Raw genomic sequence first — 13268 nt, 5'->3', positions numbered from 1 at the left:
TCCTAACCTCAGATCAAGCAAAAGCAAAAATAGATCTAATTAAAAGAGGTAAGGAAGGAAACTACATTTTGCTAAAGGATATATGAAGTAATATCAATACTCACCACATATACACCAAATAGTATAGCATCCATATTCCTAGAGGAGAAGTTAAGAGAGCAGCAAAGAAGAATTAGACAGCACAACTATATTAGTGAGGGATCTCAACCTGGCTCTCTCAGAACTAGACAAATCGAACCACAAGATAAATAAGAAAAAAGTTAAGGAGGTAAATAGAATTTTAGAAAGGTTAGGTATGAATGAACTTTGGAGAAAATTGAATAGAGACAGAGAGGAATTTACTTTTTTCCCAGTGGTACATGGAAGTAAACAAAAATTGATGATGTATTGGGGAATGAAAAACTCAAAATCAAATGCAGAAAAGCAAAAATAGTAAATGCATCTTTTTCAGATCGTGATGCAATTAAAAAAATATATGTAATATAGGGCCAGGGGAAAATAGACCAAAAATTAAATGGAAACTAAATAATCTAATCCTCAAGTATGAGGGAGTGAAACAACAAATCGATAATTTGTTATGACAATACTGAGACCACATACCAAAAGTTATGGGATGCAGCCAAAACAATTGTTAGAGGAAGTTTTATATTTCTAGGTGCTTTCTTGCATAAAATAAAGGAAAAGAAGATCAGTGAGTTGGGCTTGCAACTAAAAAAGCTAAAAAAAAGAACAAATTAAAACCCCCCAATTAAATACCAAATTTGAAAGTCTGAAAATAAAAGGGGAGACAAATAAAATTTAAAGTAAGGAAACTATTGAACTAATAAATAGAGTTGGTTTTATGAAAAACAAAGCCAACAAAATAAACATTTAGTTAATTTGATTAGGAAAATGAAAGAAGAAAATCAAGTTGTTACTATCAAAAATAAAAAAAGGTGAACTTCTCCAAAGAAGAGAAAATTAGAGCAATAATTAGGAGCTATTTTGTCCAAATGTATCCTGATAATCTATTTTTCCCAACTGATAATCTAAGTGAAAGCAATGAATACGTAAAAAATATAGATTGCTCAGATTAACAAAGGAGGAAATAAATTAAATAGTCTCATGTTAGCAAAAGAAATTGCCCTAGCTATTAATCAACTCCCTAAGAAAGAATCTTCAGGTCCAGATGGATTAACATATGAATTCTACCAAACATTTAAAGAACAATTAATTCCAATACTATGCAAAATATTTGGAAAAATATGGAAAGAAAGAGTCCTAGTAAATTCCTCGTGTGACACAGATATAGTGCTGATACTTTTGTCAGGTAGGGTAAAAACAGAGAAAGGTTGCCCACTATCACTATTACTATTCAATATTGTAGTAGAAATGTTAGCTTTGGCAATAAGAAAAGAAAAAGGATTTAGAGTAGGTAATGAGGAAACCAAATTATCACTATTTGCAGATGATATGATGGTATACTTAGAAAATCCTGGAGAATCAACTAAAAAACTACTAGAAACAATTCACAACTTTAGCAAAGTTACAGGATACAAAATAAATCCACAGAAATTATCAGCATTTCTATATGTCGCCAATAAAGTCCAGTAGCAAGAGGTACAAAGCTCATTCCCATTTAAAATAACTGTAGATAAAATAAAATATTTGGGAATCTACCTGTGAAAGTGAAGTCAGGAACTATATGAACACAACTCTTTCCACACAAATAAAGCCACATCTAATTTGAAGAATATCAAGTACTCATGGGTAGGCTGAGCTAACATAACAAAAATGACAATTCTACTTAATCTATTTATTCAAGGCCATACCAATCAAACTCCTAAAAATCATTTTACATAGCTAGAAAAAATAATAACAAAGTTCATCTGGAAGAACAAAACATCAAAAATTTCCAGAGAATTAATTTTTTAAAAAAAGGCAAATGAAGGTGGCCTCACTATACCAGACCTAAAACTATATTATAAATCAGTGATCATCAAAAACATTTGGTACTAGCTAAGAAATAGAGTAGTTGATTAGTGGAATAGGTTAAATTCACAGTAGCCAATTACTATAAGTTATCTACTGTTTAACAAACCAAAAGAGACCCCAGATTTTGGGATAAGAATTCACTATTTGATAAAAATTGTTGGGAAAATTGGAAATTGATTTGGCAGAAACTAGGTATTGACCCACACCTAACACCCTATACCAAGATAAGGTTGAAATGGGTCCATGCTTTAGACATAAAGAATGATACTATAAGCAAATGAGGAGAACAAGGGATAGTCTACATCTCAGATCTGTGGAGAAGGAAGGAATTTGTGGCCAAAGAAGAACTAGTGTACATTATGGAATGCAAAATAAATCACTTTGATTATATTAAGTTAAAAAGTTTTTGTACAAACAAAACCAGTGCAGATAACATTAGAAGGGAAACAATAAAGTGGGGAAATGTTTTACATCCAAGGGTTCTGATGAAGGCCTCATTTCTAAGATAAAGAACTGATTAAAATTTATGAGAATACAAGCCATTCTCCAATTGATAAATGGTCAAAGGATGGGAACAATTTTCAGATGAAAAGATAAAAACCATATGAAAAAATGCTCTAAATCACTATCGTCAGAGAAATGCAAATTAAGACAACTTTGAGGTACCACTACATACTTCTCGGATTGGCTAAGATGACAAGAAAAGATAAGGACAAATGTTTGAGGGGATGTGGGAAAAGTGGGACCCTAATACATTGTTGTTAGAACTATGAATCCAGCCATTCTTTTGAGCAATTTGAAACTATCACCAAAGGTTATCAAACTGTGCATACCCTTTTGACCCTTTGCGCCCAAAGAGATCTTAAAGGAGAGAAAGGGACCCACATGGAAATGTTTGAGGCAGCCCTTTTTGTAGTGGCAAGAAACTGGAAACTGAGTGGATGCCCATCAGTTGGATAATAGCTGAATAAGTTATGGTATATGAGTGTTATGGAATATTATTGTTCTGTAAGAAATGATCAGCAGGATGATTTTAGAGAGGCCTGGAGACACATGAACTGATGCTAAATGAAATGAACAGAATCAGGAGATCATTGTACATGGCAACAGCAAGATTATAAGATGATCAATTTTGACAGACATGACTATTTTCAACAGTAAAGTATTATTTCAGGCTTGGAGAGAGCCATCTATATTCAGAGGACTGTGGGAATTGAGTATGGATCACAACAAAGTATTTTCACTTTTTTGTTACTTGCTTGCATTTTTTTTTCTTTTTGATCAGATTTTTCTTGTGCAACACAGTAATTGTGGAAATATATATAGAAAGAATTGCACATGTTTAAAATGGTTTGGATTACTTGCTTTCTAGGGTAGGAGGTTGGGGGAAGGGAGGGAGAAAAAATTGTAACAAGGTTTTTTGCAAGCTTGAATGTTGAAAACAACACATATGTTTTGAAAATAAAAAGCTTTAAAAATGGGAAAAAAAGTTAGAAAACTATTGAACTAAAAAAAAAAAAAAACTAAGACTTGTTTTTATGGAAAAAATAACAAAATAAACCTTTGGTTAATTTAATTAGAAAAAGAAAAGAAGAAAACCCAATTACCAGAATAAAAATTAAAAAGGGTAATCTTACCCCCAATGAAGAGAAAATAAAATCAACGATTTGGAGCTATTTTGCCAAATTTTATGTCAGTAAATCTGACAATTTAAGTGAAATGCATGAACATTTACAAAAATAAAGATTTCCCAGATTAACAGAAGAGGAAATAAAATACTAAAATTGCCCCATTTAGGAAAAGAAATTGAATTAGGCATTCCTTAAGAAAAAAGCCCCAAGGCCAGATGGATTTACAAGTGAATTCTACCAAACATTTAAAGAAAAATAAATGCCATGAATACAGGGCTGGTTCAATATCAGGAAAACTATCACCATAATTGGCTATATCAATAATAAAACTAACAGAAATTTTATGATTATGTCATTAGATGCAGAAAAAGCTTTTGATAAAACATAGCACCCATTTCTATTAAAAACACTAGTGAGCATGTTTACATGTAATTGGGGGGAAATATTCTTTTACAATGCAACCTCAACATTTTACAGATAGCAAACATGAGACCCAAAGTAGATAAGTTATGTTCCAAAGTAGATATATTTTTCCTCTGACAGAAAGTGACACTGACTTGAAAGGCCAAGAGCCAAATGCCTTGCTGCTTACAAGAATTTGTGATTTGGCGGGGGTGGGGAGAGAGGGGGGTTAAGCCCATATGGAGAACAAATGTGTTGTGGGAAAAGATAGTACATCTGTAGGATGGTCAGGTAGTTGGCTACATTTTACTTCATCATCTAATTAAGTGGGTTTTTTTTCAGCTCGGTACCTTCTTGCATTTGCACTTTTTAAAATAGCATGCATTATTTTGAGAATCATGGTCATAATATTCTTCTTATTTGTGAGATGCATAGCCTCATTTTCATCATCATTCTAAAGACTAGGCAATTTATTACCATTATTAAATGTTATGTGTTATATTTCTTGCCCTTCCACAGACCTTTGAAGCTAATAGCTTAACTAGTGTGCTCAGAGAACATATCATAAAGAATCCTTATGAATTTATGAAAGAACACGTACATCACATTACAACCATCAGAAGAAAATCCTGAGGAAGCATGGTGACAAAATGAATCATTTTATGCTCACACAGGAAAGAAACTCCTGGACCAAGCCTTTGTATACTGATAAAGCTTCAGAAATAAGTGAATTTACTTATTCAAAGAAGTAATGTTAGCAAGAAAAAACTTCATTGTTCTTAAAATTAAGAGAGAGATGGGCTCAATATGACTGCCATCTTAGCTCCCAGATTTAATTATACAAAAAAAAGATGAATTGTAACCCTAATATATTTTGGAAATTAAATGGAGATTCTTAAGTTTTTCAAAGAAAACAGATACCACCTAGCCATGTGATCATCTAAAAGCTGAGACTGATGAGTTCAGGATGATAATCTTTATAAAAAGAAATGATGGTTTCATAACTTTAATAATAGGCTTTGACTTGCCTTGTTCTGTACCTCCTAACTTATTCAAGGAAAAGCTTAGAACCACAAAATCACAAAAATATGTTACTATCACCTTGATGTTGGATGGATGATGGAAGCCTAAATAAACATTTCTGAACCATATGTTATAGTCAGTGATTCTATAAAAACAACAATGTAAGAGTGAAATCAATTATCACTTTTATATAGTGAAATAATGGTAAATATCACTGACATACTCCAGAAATTATTAGTCATTACTAAGTAAAGTTGTTAATTTCCCATGTGAAGATTGTTAATTTTATTTCACTTTATATTTCTGTAACAATACCTAGTCTATTGCTAACTTACGCTGAGCAATTTTGTAAGATCACTCATTGTGTGATACTTTAATAGCAGTATTTATTTCTCTATGTTCAGGAAATAAACTTGCCCAAAGACCTCATGTTTAGAAGACTAAGGCCATCTCCTGAGTCTAGGTATTTGTTCTTGACATGACTGACAATATATACAAGTACATACAATATATTTAAAATAAATTCAATTAACATCATAAGAGTACATCAGCAAATAAATTGGTCAACAAAGGACTTTGAAGAATGTGACATTTGAAATGAGTTTTGAATAAAACTAGTAATCCCAAAATGTGAAAGTGAGCAGAGAGTTTTCTTGGCATAGGAGCACAGTATACAGTGTACATCATCTGTATATCTTCTCCACTACAGCTCTTTCATATGTACTCAGTGTCCTCACAATGGTGTTGACATACATAATAACAAATACTGATTTAATTTTTTTAAAAATCCTAAGAAAAAGAACCTAGCATTTTATTCCCATTTTTTTCCATATTTACTATGATTAGGCTAAATTTATGAAACACAGACACAGGGAAGTGTTTCAATGTCAAGTGAATAATTAACATTATTAATTGTATTGAAAGTAAAAACATTAAAAAACAACTGATTATATAGGTGTCAAAAAAGCCTTTGACAAAAATGATTAAAAAATACTCATTTATGCTAAAAATAGGAGCAAACCTCCACCCCTTTTAGCAATGATAAAATGTATTTATCTAAAACTAAAATCTAGTGTTACTTGCAATGGGCAAAGACTTGTTTTCCCAATAGCTACGGAAAAGCAAATTGTTCCCTTTCCTAATAGTTATTTGACATATTTCTAGAAATACTTAAGGTAGTATTAAGACAAAAGAAAAAAAATTAAGGCATAAAGATAGGCTAAGAAGAGATAAAATTGTACCCATTTGCTGACAACACAACGGTTTTACTTTGGAAATCCCAGAAAATTAACTGAGAAAATATGTAGTTTTAGTCAAGGAACAGGTTACAAAACAAACCCTTAAAAATCAATAGCACAACAAAATTTAGGAGGGAATACTTGTAAGCAATGTGAGAAAAATGATTTTTTCTTTTCAATTAATAATCAATTTTACATAGAGGACCCAATGATCCTCTTCTTCTCTTCTTAGTCAAGGTCTAGTCTCTCAAGTTCATTTCTTACCTGGCCCCAAAATTCACCCCACCCAGACCATCTTATCTAGGTGGAATTCTTAGGTAATCTCACTACCGTTCAACTTAAGTACAAATGGATATACAACAGATTCATTCATTTTTTTTTTTAACTAATCAAGGTTCGTTTCTACCCATCAGGGGACACCCCTTTCTGCAAAGGTATTTAAACATTCTGTGACCCCCATGTGGGATCTTTGTTTATGAGAGAGACCACTGATCTCAATTTATTATTTGCTAGCCTAACTAATAAATTGATTATTAATTGCCCAGACTTTTCATTCATTTCAGAAATCTCATTCAAAATAAATTAACGATGCATAAAATATATGGAAGTCAATCCATCAAGGCATTATTCAAGACTTATGTACCTAACATATACCTAGTATATAAAACATTCTTTAAAAGATAAAGAATGATTCAAGCAATAATATTGATATTCAATGCTCCTGGATGAACTGGGCCAATATAATCAAAATAACAATATTACCTGAAAGAATTAAGATTTACTGCTATGCTCATTAAACTACAAAGAGGAGACTATATTTATCTACTATATGATAACAAAAGAATTCATTTGGAGAAACCAAGCTCTGGAATTTCAAAGGAAATAATGGGAAAAAAAAAAAAAGACTGAGGGAAAAACAGTACTTTCAAATTCCAGTAAGGAGGAACCTGAGTTCAAATCTGGAGTCAGACACTTAATACTTCCTAGCTGTATGACCCCAATTATCTCAGCAATAAATAAAGAAAAGAAAAGAAAAGAATTGCACTTTTTTTTTACCTATATCAGATTGCTTGCTGTCTTGGGGAAGGGAAGGGAAGGAGGGAGAAAAATTTGGAATACAAAGTTTTACAAAGATGATTTTATGAACTCTCTATATGTGTATTTGGAAAAATAACTATCAAAAATAGAAAAAAGAGAAGTTCAGAGGAATAAACTAGACAAGAAAAATTAAAATCAATCTTAATGATGTCATGTTCAATGAACAACAAAATATAAATTACCTAAAGAACTCCTTGTATGACAGAAATTTCTGGGAAAAAATGAAGAATTCGACTGCAGTTTCATATAGATCTTCATCTTATACCACATACCATGATACCTAAACTCTATGTGACCTGAATATTATAGATCATATCATAAAAATTATTTTCACTCAAATTAATAAGCATCATGTTCCATACCATGGTAGGGATATGAAGAGCAAATAAAAAAGTTCTTTCACTCAGCAAACTTACATTATAATCAGAGAGACATGTGCACCACACACACATACACATAGGAGTGGAGAACAGACTGCAAAGATAAAAAACTTAAGGTAGTAAGAAGAAATAGGAAGCTATTGAAAGAGCTCATGTGACAAGTGATGAAATCTGGAACTAAGGTACTGGATATGTATGCAAATAAAAGGAGGGAGTGTAATGTAGATAAAAATGATAAAAATCTGGCAAGTGTAAGGTAAGAGTGGGTAGACAAAGAAGATACCAAGATTGAGACATGGAGTGAGTGAAATAATGGTAATAAACTCAACAGTAATAGGCAAATAAAGACAAGAAAATTTTGTATTACATTGTATTCAGTGTATATATATGTGTGTATACACACACACATATATGCACAGAAAATTCATGTGTGTGTACACACACACACACACACACACACACACACACACATAGAGATGGGAGGAAGAGAAAGGAGAGAGCAGGAACTTTTCATTTTGATCTTCATATTCTTAGCACTTTTCACAGTACCTTGATCCACAGTATGGCATATAACCAATGCTTGCTAACTGATTATAATTTTTGTGGTATAATATATGTACTCGAAAAAATTTATGACAAGGATAATCAAATAACAAGCTTTAAGTTCCTGTACCATGCTAAGAATGGGAAGAGGAAAGTAAAAATCCCTGCCTCCAGTAAAATGACACTATATATCACAGAGGCAACAAGCACACATATATACAAAAATATATGTGTGGAGAATTCTGAACTAAATGGGATAAGAGTGACAATAAAATAACAAATTTTGAGTACATTAAACTGAAAATTTTTTGCATAAACAAAATTAATGCAACCAGGCTAATAAGGTAGGTAGTTGGTCATTGGAGGGAAAACAATCTTTGAATTAAATATCTCATATGGATCTGACATCAAATTTATAAGACCAAAAAAAAGCCATTGCCCAATGACAAAGCATTCAAAGAATATGAACAAATAGTAGCAAAAACAACTTCAAACCATTAACAACCATATGAAAGAATGCTCTAGGTGAATAATGACAGAAAAAAGACAACACAAAATACTTACTCCATCTCACAATCAGTAGATTTGTGAGGATAAAAAAGGTGAAAAATAGTCAATGCCAGAAAGGCAGCAGGAACAGAGCTAGACTAATATTCTAATAGACCTATGAATAGTTCTAGCAATTCTGGAATGATGCCAAAAAAATGAAAACGGTGATGAAAATGTACAGACCCTTTGCTTCAGAGATCCCATTATTAGAAATGTGGTCACAAAGAGGTCAAAGGGAGAAAGAAAAGTTCTGATCCTATTATATACATATAACTAAATAATCAAAGTAACATTTTTTTTCAAAGATGTATAAACAAAATACCATTTGGATGGGTAATGCAATTGTGGTATATAGTATAGTAGTACTATGAAGCTATAAGAAATGATCCATGTGAGGCATATGGAGAAGCATGAATAAACTTATATGAATTGATAAAGAGGAAAGTAGAAATAGAAAAATAATATATGTAATGACTACAATTTAAATGGAAAGAAAAATTAGTCTTTTCTTTCTTAGTCTTAGTGAATCACTAAGCTATTATTCAAGTGTAAGCACTAGGGAAAGCAAAGAATAGCTCCTGTGCTCAAGGATCTCATAATCTAATTGAAATGAAGACATGAAAACACATAGTTATAGACAAGCTTTATATAACATAAACAGAAAATAATCAACAAACGAAATGCACTCATGTTAAGGAGAGTTGAGAAAGGCTCTTAGGACTTGTAGTAATCAAGAGAAGTTCAGAGTGAAAGATGAGGAGAGAGAACATTGCAGAAATGGAATACAGTCAGAGGAAATGTTCAAAGAAAACAGATAGTGTCTTGGTGAGAAATAGCAGGTAAGACAGTGTCATTACACTGAAGAGTATATAGGGGAGGCAGTAAGGTATGGAACAAGGATCAGAGAGATGGGGAGCAAGCAAGTTATGAATGGCCTTGGATGCCAAAAAAGATTTTATATATATAATTCTGGAGGTAAAAACCAAATGACAAGAGTTTATTGGGTTGATATGTTCAGACCTGTACTTTCAGAAATTCATTTATTTATTTATTATTCATTAAAGCTTTTTATTTTCAAAACATATGTATGGATAATTTTCAACATTCACCCCTGCAAAACCTTGTATTCAAAAATTTTTCCTTCCTTCTACTCACTCTCTCCTCTAGATGGCAAAGTCCCTCATGTCTTCAAAAGAAAGAGGGTGCATTTTCTAAGCTATTCTTTGAAGCCAAGCATAATAATTAGCAAAGGTATATAAAGTGAGGCATGTGAATGTAACAGGCTATTACTGCGCCATAAGAAATAATAAATAAGAAGAATTCAGCAAAGCATGAAAATGATAAATTGATGAATTAATGCAGAGTGAAGCAAGCAGAATAGGAAAAGAATATACACGAATGACCTGAACAATGTCAATGGAAATAAGTCAAAGATGAATGACTAAAATGGTCTGAACATTGAAAGAAGCATATGGCCTTCTAACAACATGACTTTAGGTATATAAACTTCGGTCCATTTGTTACAAAGTTTTTTTTTGTTTGTTTGTTTGTTTGTTTGTTTTTTTTTTTCCCACATTGACTGTCTGTTGGTATTCTGAAATATTTCTAATCACATTGATGCAAGAACTCCTTCAACCAACACAGATCACAAGTCCTCTAGCTTTCTTGACCAGTCGCAACAAAATCGGCCTTACTGAGTATGATGAGGGAACTATCTGAAAGTCAGTGACAACAGGCCTGTACTGAAAGACTTTCAAATATGAGTGGCTAAAAGGTTGAAGGTCTTTCACAGTCCAAGGCATAGTCTTTTAAGAATCCAGTCACCTTCTATGCCATGCTGATATTTCATAAAAAGCAAAAATTCTAATACAATTTATAAAGCAATAAATAATTGTTCATGATGGATTCAGAGATGGAAGGAGAAGATAAAAATGATTTATATACAACAGACATGAATACTCAAGTCCCTAGCACTTAGCAAGTATTAGTTTGGGGAGGCTAACTTTGGACTAATGCCCAGAGGCAAAAATGTTTTTTTTTCCCTACTTGGAAAATGCTCTTCTGTAAGCAGTAATCAACTCAAGTACTGCATACAATTAATATATCAATGCCATGCTTCTGGTACAATATAATTTTTGCAAATAAAAAATAAGTCTTCATATTTAATAAGCTTGATTCTTACTTTTAGTCTTTGTGACATGAAAACGGAATAGCTGGGTCAATACAATGACTGTATAGTAATTATCATGGCACTTCTCTCTTCCTGTATGCTTCTCATGTTACATTTTAATGTGTTTCTATTTAAGTCAATTCAATATAACAATAGGCAAAAGACATGAAGCTGATTTACTCTGGATCTACTTACAAATAAACTGGAAAACTCAATTTTCAAGTTCAGTTTTCAATCAGATACACATGAGAATAATTGAATTTTAAGAAACTGCTATTTACAGAGATTTCAACCCATGCTAATACAAAATGTTTAATGGGTAAAACAGATTATTCATTTCTTCAATATTGATTTTCCTGGGGTCATTCTCTGCATATTCTGATATAAAAATAAGAATGAGATTTTTTACAAAAACCAATGTTTTCACTGACCAACCAAGCAGAATGGCATTACATTTCTAAGTAGTTTTTCCTAGATTTTTATATGAAATATTGTTAAGAATAAAATACTATTACAGTACCTCACTCATAGTAGGTATGCAGCCTGTGAGAAATGCAGGAAAACTCACCATTATGCAATGATGAAATAAGACTTCTCTAAAGAGACATTTAATAAAAGGTCTCAATTAGATAAGAAATGTACTTGCATTGCTTTCAAGTATGTAACATATTTGAAACAAACAGAAAATTAGATCATGGTCACAGTTTATAATAAAACTGATAACCACTTTTCAAATGGCATTAGAGTGGTTGATGTCCTTTTGTGGTTTTTTCTATTTGAAATGATCTCCCCCATTTTAAAGTTATGTTATATGGTGTTCTTTTCAGTACGCCACACTCTCCTGGTTCTCCTCTCACCTTCTGTTCCCTTTGCTGAATCTTCATCCAGACCACAGAGTTCTATCCTAAACTCTCTTCTTTTCTCCCTCTAGACTACTTCACTTTGTGATCTCATCACCTGATGATGTCATCATATCCCAGGGATTTAATTACCATCTCTGTGTTGATGATTCTCAAATCTACCTCTCCTGCTCTAATGTTTGACCTCTAATGGTTGACCTCTAAACTCACAGTTGCAACTGCCTTTAAGGCATCTCAAATTAGATTACCAATATACAGCTTAATTCAATATGTCCAAAACAGAATTCAATATCATTGTCTTGAACAGTCCCACACACATACTTTTCAAACTTCTTTATTACTGTAAAGCAGAGGTGGGGAACCTTTCTTCTGATATCCATTTGGATATTTATAACATCATTCCAGAGCTATCTAAAAATATCAACTTATAGAACTCAAGCAGTGGGAGGTTGTACCTAGCTTTCAAATCATTATTGCCTGTGCTTGTCTTAGCAAATGATTTCACTAATCTTCTACAATCTGTAGGCAGGACATTCCCCACCTCTGCTATAGATAATACAACCCTCCTAATTCCTTAGGCTTGAAACCTAGATATTATACTTAACCTTCTCACACCCCATATTGGACTCACAGTCCAAGGTCAGTTGATTTCACCTTTAAGAATAATTTGGATACTTCTGCTTATCTCTTCCAGTACTACTCTGGCACAGGTCATCACTGCAATAACCTAATGAGGCTTCCAGCCTAAAAATCTCTCCAGACTCAAATCCATCTTCCATTCAGCAACAAAGTGATTTTCATAAAGTACCAGTCTGACCATGTTACCATTCCCCTAAATAAGGTCCAGTGGTTCCCTATTGCCTCTAGGAATAAATATAAAATCCTATTTTGGCATTAAAATCCCTTCATAACATATATCCTTTCTACCTTTTCAGACTTCTTTCACTTTACCCCTCACCCCACATACTCTTTGATACAATGACACTGGTGGTCTGGCTGTTGTGTAAAAATGACTCTCCACCTTTCAGCTCAGGGCACTTTATTTGCCTATACCCAATGCATGAAATGTTCTCTTTCTTCATCTCTACCTGCAGGTTTCCCATCCTTCCTTTAAATTCTAACTGAAATTTCATCTTCCACAGTACCTTAATTCCAGTACCCGCCTACTTTTAATTATTTAATATTTATTCTGTATATTCTTTGTTTGGATATATTTGTTTACTTGTATCCCACTCCTGTGAGGGCAAAAGCTAGCACACACCTGGTGAGTGTGATAACAGAGAGGAAGGGAATAGAAAAGAATGTGAAACATCTCATCAGGAAAACAACTGATGTGGAGAACAGATCAAGGAGAGACATCATAAAAATTGTTAGACTCCCTCCCTAAAAGTTATGATAAA

The sequence above is a fragment of the Antechinus flavipes genome, chromosome X, assembly GCF_016432865.1.
Source record: "Antechinus flavipes isolate AdamAnt ecotype Samford, QLD, Australia chromosome X, AdamAnt_v2, whole genome shotgun sequence".
In the NCBI taxonomy this organism is placed as follows: domain Eukaryota; kingdom Metazoa; phylum Chordata; class Mammalia; order Dasyuromorphia; family Dasyuridae; genus Antechinus; species Antechinus flavipes.
This window is presented reverse-complemented; position numbering follows the sequence as displayed.